At 34.7% G+C, this 13,264-nt stretch overlaps 1 pseudogene; it reads right to left on the bottom strand.

Moving 5' to 3' along the window:
- Nucleotides 1–4,756: 4,756 nt before the first annotated feature.
- LOC115960428 lies at nt 4,757–10,429 on the bottom strand (annotated as a pseudogene).
- Nucleotides 10,430–13,264: the final 2,835 nt, after the last annotated feature.

Genomic DNA, 13,264 nt, shown 5'->3' with positions numbered 1-13,264 from the left:
TAAGAAGAAAAAAAAACCCAACAAAGAGAAGGATGAGTGGATGACTTACACTGTTACACACGTAGAGAGAACTTAGTGAGAGAGGCAGAGGAGCACAGCTCTTTAGTTAAAAACCTGAAGAAAAAAAAAATCGAAATGGGTCCTTAAAAAAACGATTCAAGCCAAACCCACATCACAAAACGCAAGAAAATCAAACCCAAACAGGATATTCACATAGAAAAAAAGCCCAAAATCTGAAAGTATTAAAAACCCAACTAAATTAACAAGATACTAGGAGTGAATATCCACCAATCCTACGTTTGGTTGCCGAGAAAATGTGGGGAACGAACCTAAAAAGTTTAAATTTTGAGTTCAACCCACGAAAAATAACACCACTAACAACACCCCAAACGTGAGAAAAATATGAAAACCCGAATGTAGCAATACCCACAGTTTTCTCAGAAACCAATCAAAGAGCAAACACACAGAGATGATAAATCTAACTGGACTGATTTTGATAATCAATTCAAAAACCCACAAAGAATTTCGGCTCTATTTACAGTTTGTACATAAAGCAATATATTCAACTTACACAGAGACGGAGAGCTGAGGGAGGTAGCTGAGGCTTGAGGGAGCGGAGAGAGACAGAGAGTAGGGTTTTTTTCAAAAGAAAAAATCGGGTTCAAAGCCTTCATACTACTATTTTTATATGACCCGACGCCCGACCCGATACCGACCCGAACCCGAAAATAAGACCCGAAACCCGACTTGAATATCCTCAGACCCGTCCAAAACCTCTCTGGTCAGGTCGGGTCGGTCGGGTTTTCAGGTGGGCCGGGTCCATTGCTCACTCCTAATGAACTGCAGAAGAATGAATATTCAATTAACTCATCCAATAAGTTGATCCCTATGCAACCTTTAGCTACGAAGTATATATATACAATATACTGTATATCATAGGGAGAGAATAATTGGAGTAAGTAGTAGGACTTAATGCTCCATGGCTCCACCTACGCAACACTGTGACTACCACCCCAATGTTTCCACCCCCTCACAAGACACGCTTCATGTTATCTCACCTCCAACTCTTTATCCACTTCATCAATTACACCTAATCTCCAATGCCAACTGAGAATGTCAACAAGGCAACAACTCTGTTGGCATTTTGGATTGGATTGAATTTTGTTAGAATTTATAACAAATTATTTGTCATGTGTAAGTGTCTTCCTTTTTTTTTTTTTAGGTATACAAGTAATAAGACAACAGTATAATGGGATTAAAATTTGTTGGGCTTATACACTAAGAGCATTCACAGCTGGGCTTGCAAATGCCAATTGTAAGCATATTTTAGCATTCAGGCCCAATTTGTCTCAATAGTCAGAAGGCTAAACATGGAAAAATGTAATTTTTTTTGGCATAGTGCTACTATACCATCATTTAGAGCATCCCCAGCCGGCCTTGGAAACGTCAAATGTAAGCAGCATTTGGCATTTAGGCCTAAAATATGCTCAATAGCTGGAAGGCTAAAAGTGGGAAAGTGCAAATTTTTTTGGCATAGTGCTACAGTGTCATCTTACATGTAAAATGGCACTATAACACTATGCCAAAAATAATATTAATATTTTATTCATACTTTTCTCTCTCATCTCTCATCTCTCATCTCTCTTTCTCTCTCTTTCTGTCTTTCACTCCCTTTCCTCTCTTTCTCCCTCTTCTCTATCACACTTTCTCAGATACTACATGGCGTTGAGCATCATGCACCAAGTCGGAGCTCACACCGGATCGGAGCTCACACTTTCTCTATCACACTTTCTCATATATGAACTCAGTTGAGACAACTGGGACGGTGAGTGCAGTCGTTTGTGTCGAAATCTCCGGTGTCGAGTCTCCGATGCAAGGTCCAAAAACCAAACGTGGATTTCGGTCTGTCGCTGCCGTTGAGTCTGTGCAGATCACCGATGCTTGGAGCGACACGAGCCAATCTCTTAGTGGTGTGCAGAGCCTTCGCGATGGAGCCAATCTCTCCGTGGCGTGCTGTGGGTGCTGATTGGGTTTGTTTAGATCAGCAAGTGGCTGATGTGGTAGTTTTGCTGTGGGGCTTATGGTGTGGTTTTGCCGTGGGGGTTACGGTGGTTGTGATGTTTTAGACCCAAAGAGACCTTGCTGGGGGTTTTTTTTTTTTTTTTTTCCTGTTCTGTTCTTGTGCCAGAGGTTGAGGGAGAGAGACGAAATGGAAGAGAGAGAGAGAGAGAGAGAGAGAGTAAAAAAAGAATAAAATAGAATATTTAAATAAAATGGGAAAAAAAATAGAATTTTGGGATGTTGGGTGTGTTGTAAAATGGTATGGTATAATTGATAAAGTAGCTTTTTGGAATGGTAAAATGGGATGAGATAACATTTCTGGATGCTGATGCTCTAAATGTATGATGGTACTGTAGCACTATGCCAAAACAAAATAATAATATTTTAATCCCTTTTATTCTTTCTCTCTCCTTTCTATGTTATATTCTTTCTTTCTCAATTTGTCTCTGACTTCTCTCATCTCCCTCTCTCTGTCTTTGGGGAAGGTGTTGGAGCTTTGGAGCAGTTTCGTTGTTGTTGCGGCGGCGATGAAGGAGAGTTTTGTGGAGACAATTACGGAGGCGTGATCATCATGGTTAAGGGGTTGAGGATTGCTAATCAGATTTTGGTGGGTTTGCTTGGTGGGTCTGGGGCTGAGGATTGTGGTGGATCGGCGTGATGGGCTGTGGGTTTCTGGCGGTGGAGATTGGTGAGTTCTTGTGGGTTTTAGGCGATGAAGATTGGTGCATTCTTGTGGGTTTCTGACGGTGGAGATCAGTTGGGTTTCTGGGTTTCTAGATCGGTGTGTTGTGGTGGTGGGTTGTGGGTGATGGGTTTTGGCGCGGATTGGCATGGTGGTGTTGGAAGAGGGTGATGGGTTTTGGCAGTGGGTATGGGTGGTTTTGGGTTTGCTTGCTAATGGGTTGGGTTTTCTTGCCGTGGGTGATGGGTTTGCTTACTGTGGGTGGTGTTGGGTTTGCTTCTTTTTCTTTTTTCTTTTTTTTGGTGATTGTGGGTTTGATGAGTGTGGGTGTGGTTGGGTTTGTGATTGATGGTAGTGGTTTTAATGGTTGTTGATTGCTTTCTAATTTGTTGTGGTTGTTTAGATGTTAAATTTAGCTGCTTGAAAGTTTAGTTTTTAGGCAATGATGTGGTGTTTCAGTTTGGTAGCTTTTTTGGGTTTGTTCATGGTGGGGGTGGCGGGAGTAGGTGGTTGCAGTGGCAGGGGAAGAGAGATGGGAGAGAATAGAAATGGATTTGGGATATATTATTTTAATATATTGTATGGGAAAATAAAAGTTGAGATGTTGGGTGTGTTATAAAATGATATGATATAATTGATAAAGTAGCTTTTTGGGATAGTAAAATATAATAGGATGACATTTCTGGTTGTGAATGCTCTAACGACCCTCCTTGTAATTCAAGGTGGAGGATGAAAGACCAACATGAATTGGGAAATAAGAACATCCTTAGGATGTAACATGGTAATAATGTTTGCAAGTTGATGTTGACAAGATGACAATTAATCTCAATGTGCCATTTGTGAATTTCATAACTTAATTGTGTAGATTTGATCGTGAATTTCATATCTTAATTGTGTAGATTTTATCGGTTCATAAGTGATACAAGGAGTTCCAATTGTTATACTAATCTAGTTCTTTTGGAGTATAATGCAAGTGTGACTAGCACTTTTCATATATCCTTTTAAAGTTGGAATTTAAATATTACGATTTTATAAATAAACACATAATCAAATTACTCATCTTGTGAACTTAGCATTACTGCTAATAATTTTCTGCTTAATATTCATTAGATTGCTATTATCAAACGTAGGCTTTATAACAAAACTAACACAGTAATATTATTCAAAACCAACAACTAATACTCATCCAAATCTAATAAGACTTCTAATTAGTTAAGGTTGTTGCTGCCATCTTCAACTTATCCCAAGCAATTTCATGTCATCCGTAACAATATTTTACCCAATTTATATTTTCAAGCCGTCAAATTCTTCAACTAATTCCAACACTGTCAAATTCTTCAAGCAATTCTCATCTTTGCCTGGAGAGATGATGCAAATGCATCCCCACGAAGTTTCACAAAATATCAATTCTCAGTTACACTAACAACATAATCTGTACCAGCCATAACATTAGTGTTTAAAAATTTTCTCTATAAGTCAAAGCCACCTAAGGAGACGTGGTGGGAAAACAGGGATATGTAAGCAGCAGAGAAAAGAAGTCATCCAATATTTCAGAAAAAATATTCACATCTGCCCACAAGGGAGAGAGAGAAGAGATGAAGTTATGTTTGATAACAGTTTTTGTTTTCTATTTTCAAAAACTTGTTTTTGGGTATATAAAGAAAAAACAATTTTCTTGTATTTTTGAAATCAAAAACATGTTTGGTTAGTAGAAATTAAAAAGATAGTTTTTTGAAGAAAAAAAATAGAAAATATTAAAATATGTTGTTACTAGGATTTGAACCCCAATGCAAACTTATTAAATGAGACAGATTCATTTAATTAAATGTATGTTTTCATTGACTTTTGAAAATTAAAAACTGAAAACAGTCTTTTGCATGTTTTCAGTTTCTTTCACAAATTAAATTTTGAGAACAATTTTTGTTCTTTGTCCATTTTGAGTTGCCAAATAAGTTTTTTAGTTTCAAAAATAGAAAATTATTTTAAAAACAAAAAAATAAAGGAAAAAAACAGTTACCAAACATACTCTTACTTTGCTGTTAATAAAGTCTGGTAAAAACATACATAATCTTATGATCACATTTATGGCTGCTTTGCTATACCTATTCTTGTCTTCACAACAGAAATTAAAGCTAAAAAAAAATTCAGTGTTATTTTACAAGTCCTTGGATGCACCAGGTTGACTTCACATTCATTTCTTATATACTAAACTTAGCCCTATGATCCTAAGAATGCATCAACCTTAGCATTATTCCCTCTTGACAGAAACTTCATACAAATTGGTGGCTTAACCCCAGCCAGAGCAAGGATAGAAGCAGGCAAAGTCCATATCCCATCCCCACATATCAAACCAGAGGCTACCGCAGGTGCTAAAGCATCTGCCTTGGCCTTGTTTATTTTTTCCCACACAAACAATATTAAGCTTCCAAGACACATATCAATGGCAAAATATGATCCTATATAGAAAGGTATTGCCATTGCCATTGGAAGTGGAATGAACCGTCCCCACTTTTTACCCACCAAATCTTTAGTCAAATTGATCAGAATGGCTGCACCAAAGAACACATAACAGAGTATAAGGCAATTCTTTGGCAGACTTGAGAAGCCCTTTACCCCCAACAAAACCATGTTGCGGTACACAACAGCATAAGGAGCAGGGTATTGACTCTTAGGTTGCCCAAGGTCATCAAAGGCCTTGTAAAATAGCCAAAACACACAAGGGGAAATCACACAGCCCATTGCTGTGCCGATTATTTGGCTCACAAACATAGAACGGGGTGAAGCCAGTGTCAAGTAGCCAGTCTTGAAATCCTGCATTAAGTCAGAGGCTGTCGAGACAATGTTCATCATTACTCCACAAGCTGCCAGGCCTGCAAGAACTCCACCATGTGCAGCACCCGCCCATGCTCCAATAATAAAGATGGCAAGCTTTCCGTATGTGGATGCAAGGGACCAATCAGTGAGCCCACAACCATATGCATTACAGAAAGCCAATGTGGGTGCGAATATGTAGATGACCTATATGTAATACCATTTGAGTTGGTGAAAGATATGTGGAAGAGTGGCCATAGAGATGGCAGCAATAGCAACATAGCCTCCAACGGCAAACATTATTGGAATTTGATCTTTGAGAAAGAGTTGGGTCCGTCGCTTGTCATCATATGAGAGTTGAGACTGAGAGCTCACATCAGAAGAATGGTCTGCAACAGGGAGTTCAGAGCTCAAATCTTTGTACCGGAGCTGATGAAACAAACCTAAGAGGGTTCGACTTAGAACCTTGAGGAAGTTATATAGACCATCTCCCAGGATCATGGCTATGGCAATAAATACCTGTATAAAGCTATAATAAATTAATTTTTTTAATAAATAAAAAGCCTTCATGAAATTGTCTCTTTGAGTGGGAATTTACCCTGTAACCTTGAATACCACTAAGGCTGCCTGAGCCGAGGTCTGCACGATACCAGTCACCTTGTCTATCTTCTATGAGGGGCCACATCAGACCCCAGGAAACAATCCCTCCAAGCAGAACTGATATATTTATAATATAGGGGCAAATCATTCCTACACCAACATATGTTGCTGAGAAATCAAAATAAAATCTGCAGGTAATCACGAATTAGTATTAGCCAAAACATTCATAAAGAATAGGGCTTAGTTGAAGCAAAAAGCCTACTAATGCAATTTATTCTTTACATAAAGTAAAATGAACTTCTTATTAAAAGGAAAGTGGAGGGTAGCTATTGATTTACCTGTTATCAAATGCTTTAAGCCCTAATGAAGGAAAACTTGTAAACCCACAATTATCTCCAGCAGTATAGAACCATTGAAAGAAACCCCATAAAAAGCTGAAGGTGAAAATTTTGCCCAACTCTCTCACTTGTTTCCTGGAAAAGTAGAATCACCGAAGAAAGATATTGTAAATTTTCATTTCGCATTTAACTAGAAGCCATTAAGTGCCACACTGCCTTACTTTGCTAGCTTGGCTCCTTGAGGTGTGTGGAAGCTGTTGATAAGATGAGCAGTTGCAGTACCACTTGGATACGTCAGTTTGAAGTCTATTATCATAATCTGACACCAACCGTAATCCACATCATTGGAGAAAAATAAGCACTATGACAAAGTTTACTTGTGTTCAATGAACTTATTTCCAAAGTTGTTTTTCTTTTCTTTTCTTTTTTCCCCATCAATGAAAAGTGTATATTCACTGAAAATGCACAAATATTCTGTTTACCTTTCGAAGAGGCACCACTGAGAAGAGTCCAAGAAAGCTAACTATAAAGAGAAAGCCGATGATCCATCCCAAAGATAGTTTTTTGACATCAAGTGTATCTGTTGATTGTTTGGCTATACGTTCAGTCATTGCAAAGAGGTAGCTTCCAAAACCTCCTGTCAGTACATATCAATCAAAAGATAGAATTTTCAGTCTACCAGTAAGAGTCAAGTTTGAGAAAAATGTTATTGATTCTAAATTATACTAAATAATTTTTGTTTGTCGTATATATTTGGTCATATTTTCATCATGAATCATGTTTAGAAACTTGACACAACAAAACTTGGAGTTTTGGTGCAACACTCCACTTTCCAGATGATATTTGGACAAGTTAAACATATCTTTGTACAAGAAAAAAAATAGAAGGAAAAATTAAATCTCATATATATTTAAGGAATCACCATATATTACATAGGTTATTGACACAGCATTTATTTTTGGATAAACGGTACCCAAGTTGAAAGTATTAGGACTTAAAAAATTGGAGTACCTATGTTGATTATGGACACAAGATCAGAGAACTCTAATGCAATGATAGAAAAAGGAGCCACCAGTTGCCACAGAAAAACAACTAAGCTTAGGCTTTATTAAATTTATGCTGAGATGTGTACTAAACTACTAAATAATGCAGGTCTGTGAGATACAAAAAAAAAGCTCAATTTTGTCGAGTCTGTTCAAATGAAACTTGCAAGGGCAAGTGGGGATTTGATTAAAGGTGTAAACCACTATTTTAAAAATTCAACCAAGCTGAAACATCCCAATGATATATTTAACTAGCCTCATTTACACCCTCACTTTCACTGAAGTTAAAATTTCAGCTCTTTGTATATTATAAAAATAATTTTGATTAGCGCAGGATATATTTTACATGTTAAGACTAAAAAAAAAAAAAAGCACATCTTAATGTGGAAATTTAAAATGCAAATGGGGAAAAAAGTGTATTAGAATGAACTATTTGTCATGAAAGAGTGATATATGGTTCTTACACAGCTCTTCAACTATAAAAGAGCAATATGTTTGTACTTCCCCGGAGTAATTTTTGAGGGTGATTCAAAAAATTTTGTTAGTCTTTTTTATTTTAGGAGGTACACACTCCAACTGGAAAGTGCAAGGTGTAATTTAGGATATAATCAATCTCTCACATTCTTTTGAATCTTGTATTTTGTTTGGGTCCCCAGGGATGTATCGGCTCACGCGTTGTGTAAGTGGGAAGCAACAAACTCTTTTGCTGGCTTTGTTGTGAACCCCTCCCGGGCTCCCAGATTTTGGAAAGCTTTGCGTATGGATTCCCCCCTGTATTACTTTGTTTTGTTTTCTAATACAATTCAGTTATTTTACCCCAAAAAAAAAAAGAGAGTAGCAAATAACTTCTGCCTGTCTCTCAAAACCACAAATACAAGATCATGGTCAGTGGGAAACAAGATGAGGACTAAAATGGCCTATGGATAACAATGATCCTTTTAAGAATATGTGCAAAGGAAGATTACATGCTTTTTCCTACTTAAATTTTTTTTCTCCCCTCATTTTATCATAGTTTTTCCATATGCTCTTCTTATTTTATTTATTTGTTTGTTTATGGGTGAACTGGAATCTTTCTTCTAAGTTACAAAACAATTTAGTTTTTTGTGCATGATTTGGAGGTAAGATTATCGAAGCATGTGCCATTTCACTGTCCACATGCATCATCCTATGAAAAGAGACAAGATAAAACCGGACAATTATGGAGCTTATTAAAAAAAAAAAAGGACTTTCATGCCACTTGTTCTATATAATACTATACTATGTGGGTAGCACATTACATAAGATAAAACTTTCCGTTGCTTTCCTTTTAACAAAACTAATAGAAAAACATTGGCACACTTCAATATTTATTACTATGATGGGTGGAACTTTTTTTTTCCCCTTCATCAAAATTAATAGAGATATTTTGGCTGGGATGGACCACAATATTCACCCTTTCTATTTTTTTTTTTATTTTTTTTTTATATGAGATAATAAGATTTAAAACTATGAGGTTTGCTCTATGGAAACTAATTAGACGCACTAAAATATTCTCTTTTAGGAGTGGAAATGGAAAGGTTTAATGATATGCGTTTGTTTTTCCTAGGAATCATCAATTTTATTTATTTATTTTTTAAATTAGCAGCCGATTTTTTTGACTCCTTAATTATATAAAATCAAAATATGTCCAAAAATCAGTGATATGTGAGGCTCCAATGCCGTCCAGCGATTCCTGATACTGATAAGCATGATAGAGTCTGCCTAAAAGTGACAGGCAAAAAATCTTTGACTTATAAAAAGGAAGATAGTTGTATTTTCAATCTATGTTGATAATTCTCAAACACTTGCTTAGAATTTAGATGACAAGATTGACTCTTTGGCAATTGGCGGTCACTATGACTAACAAAGTAAAAGTCAGATTTATGCTTAGCATATAGATATGTCATAATTAAAAACGAAAAAATAACAATAAATGGGGAAGAAGAAGAATATAATCTGATTCAAGGATTTTAGTCATAGATCAAGTGTGCAATAAATTCGTTAATTCAATGGTTTTGCCCACACATATTCTCAAAACCCTTCGTTACTTAAAATCCAATGAACAAATTAAAATTCCTACCCTACTCTATATTTTTTCTTTCTTAATGACTAATTTTCGACTAAAACCAGTAAAGTGTCAGTTTTAGTGGAAGAGGCATTGCCATCACACAAAAACCCGACTTCTAACTAATCCATTTAATTTATGTCAGAAATAATATCAAAACAAGAAAGTAGAGTAGTTGTGAAGGGTAAAAGAAAAGAAAGCATACCACTATAGGCGATTCCGGAGGAGGCAACAACACAGGTCTGGATAACAGTGTTTTCTTGCCTTGTAAAGGGCTGTCTCAAAAGGCCAGACTTGTGAAGTAACTTGGTCCAAGTCTTGACGAAGAAGAAGCCCAAGAGTCCAGCAGAGACATTGAGAGAAGGTATAATACCTGTGGTGAGATTGAGTTTCATGACTATGATGCTGAACAGTATGCTCAACGCAAAGCTCACCGCAAAGGCTCTCACTGTCAGCTGCTTTCTCCATGATGGAACTTCTTGGTTCTCAAATATCCTCTCCACTGACAACTCTTCTTCTTTCAGCTGCTTCTTCTTCTCCCCCTCCTCCTGGTTGTGATTTTCTGGATCAACACCATTCTCCTCCCTCTCATTTTTACCCATAACTTCTTTTTCCTTTATATAAAGAGAGAGTATGGGTTGGAATCTCAACTCTCAAGTATGTGAATGAATCTAAAATAAAGCTGGTGGTGGTGCTTTATAATGGAATTATTTCACTAGGAACTTTTAGAGACCAACAATTGAGGTTGTTGTTCTTATCAAGATTCTTATCAAGATCACGAGCGTGAAGGAAAAGTTGGCATTTATGGGGACGAGCTATGCTACAGCAACATAAAGCAGCACAATTTGTATCACAACTTGCCCATACGGCGAGTTGTGAGTCAGTAGAGAAGTGATAATGAGTCTATGTAAGGTCACTTTTCTACTACTCACAATTTGCCCAAGTGACGAATCGTGGTACAAATTGTTACACTTTACGTGGCATTAGCATAATATTTATGAAAACAAGGTATGGACCAGTTATCCAGGAAAAATGGTGTCACTAGACTGTTTCGGAGTATGAACACGAGGTAGGTGTCCAAGTAAAGTCTAGGAGTATGAACACGAGGTAGTGTCCAAGTGAGACTGACGGCCGTCGGCTAATGCAAGTTGTGTGTTGGGACCGGATTGATTTGAACACTTGTCTATAAAACCAATACAAACATTGTCCCATTTTTTTTGGATTTCTATATCACATTTTGGCATGTAGTCGCTAACTCGTTGGGTGTACGGAATAATTAAATTTAAAATTATATATATTTTAAAAAATAAATAGTCTTACATGAAAAAACTATTAATTAAAAAAATTATTTTATAATTTAAAATAGTTTTCAATAAGTATTATTACTATTGTATAGGTATCAACCTAGTAGGATGTATATTTTAAATAAATAAATAAATAAATAAATAACCATAATGGTGAGAGGTGGCTACTTTTGTTTTATCATTTATTCAAAAAAAAGAAAAAGAATTTGATAGGATATGAACAAATAAATTGTAGTAGAATTTGAATAGTTTCTCATATAGGTGTCAATTAAGTAGGATGTATATTTTAAATAAACAAAAAATACTGTAATGGTGGGCGGTGGCTGCTACTTAGAAATTATAGGAAAAGAAGATAAGACTAAAAAAAAAATTATAAAATACAGTTTTGTCAAAAAATTATAAAATGATAATGATGTGGCAAGTTCTGGAAAGGTCAACAAAAAGTCAAAAGTTTCAGTTTTATATATATATATATATATATATATATATATATATATTATTCGAATAGAAAGAAAGCAAATTTGAAATAAATAATTGTTTTTTTTTTTTTTTTTTTTTTTTTTTGGAGGTGAAGTTTGTAAATAAAACAAACCAAAGGTTTATGGGTTACCTATGCATAGAAGAAGAATCAACCATACGAAAACTTTCTTCTCAAAAAAGAAAAAAACTATACAAAAACTTTGTTAGTTAGAAATTATACATGTTTAACATCTTATAAAATTTCAAAAAAAAGAAAAATCAAATATTTGGGATATCATAATTGATGAAGCATAAAATAAAAGAAAATACTATGTTCATAACATTTTTACAATAACTTCACAACAAATCCTAAGTTGCGGGTTATTATTGATTGTTATGAATAAATAAAAAAATAATTTAAGTTGTAGATTTAAATTATAACTAATAATAACTTACTACCTATAATGTATTGAAAAAATGTCGTGAAAATGTTGTGGCCGTTAAATTTCTCTAATAAAACACAAAAAGTGAGATAGAAGATTTGTGTTCACCTATAAACTATCCAAGCGTACTCTAGTTTTCCAGATCCAAATAAAAAAAATTCTTTTTTAATCATAGTTATTATTGGATTATTAAAAAAAAAATTAGACCAAAATATCATTTTAATCCATATATTTTGATGTCACATTTAATTTTGTCCTAACATTTTTTATAGCAGTTAATTTAGTCTATATTATTTTCAATTTGCAATCAATTTGAACTATACCATTAATTCATTAATGAAAAATGCCTATGTAGGCAAACGATTTGCACAGCTAATATACTTGAAACTTATACAACTGTTAAAATAATAATTACCAAATTATTTTACATTTTAAAAATGTCATGTTAGTGTCTAAATAAAGAAAAATATTTCTCAATTAGAAAAAAGAATCTTAAAAAAATCCGTTTTAATATCTCAATTTCGGTTCCAACATTTAAAATTTTTTTTTTTTTTTTACCTTTTAGTTTCTTAGCTACCAAACGCATCTAAATCTATCGTTCTCTTCCCAAACCCGCGACTCGGAGAACAAGCAGCTGGTTAAATGAACAGTAAATGAAAGAAAAATTCACAAGAAATATTTTTGAGGTAGTGAAGGAAGGGCGAAATTTGGATATAAATCCATTAACAACCTTTTTTTTTTTTTGGTAATTCATTTGAATTTTCATATTTCCAAAACTCAAAATACAGAAAATTTTCAGATATGCAATTAATTTTATCACATTTCCCAAAGCCACAACAGCCACTTTTTTTTTTTTTTTGGTAATTCATTTGAATTTTCATATTTCCAAAACTCAAAATACAGAAAATTTTCAGATATGCAATTAATTTTATCACATTTCCCAAAGCCACAACAGCCACTGTTCAGCGTTTCTCGGACGTGGCAGATTTCGATTGGGTCCTCTTTGAGGATTGAGTACGGGTTTTGGTCTTGGTTTTAGAGACCGGTGATGGTAGAAGAGAAAGTGAGTTATACACCGTAGACGTTGGTGGTGCTAAAGTTAAACATGATGGAGAAATTGAAAGTTAAAAATTGAGAAATCAAAGTAATTTCTTTAAAATTGATTAAAAAGAACTTTGTTTTTATTTATTTTTAATTGTTGATATGAATTTTTTAAATGTCAAATAAATTTATTATTATTATTTTACTAACCATGTAAGCTTTTTTTTTTTTTTTTTTTTTTTTGGGAGAAATAAACACATACAAGAGAGATGGAAAGACGTTTTAATACAAAAATGCATCACAACTCTATGCAAAAGTTATTGTAACTTTTAAGAGAGGGTGGGGCAAGTTATGTAAATTTGAGAGATGAGTTTTTTTAATAATAATAATAATATATAT

This window comes from Quercus lobata, chromosome 9, assembly GCF_001633185.2.
Source record: "Quercus lobata isolate SW786 chromosome 9, ValleyOak3.0 Primary Assembly, whole genome shotgun sequence".
Lineage (NCBI taxonomy): Eukaryota > Viridiplantae > Streptophyta > Magnoliopsida > Fagales > Fagaceae > Quercus > Quercus lobata.
Note: the sequence above shows the minus strand (reverse complement) of the source record. Positions and strands in the feature narration are given on the sequence as shown.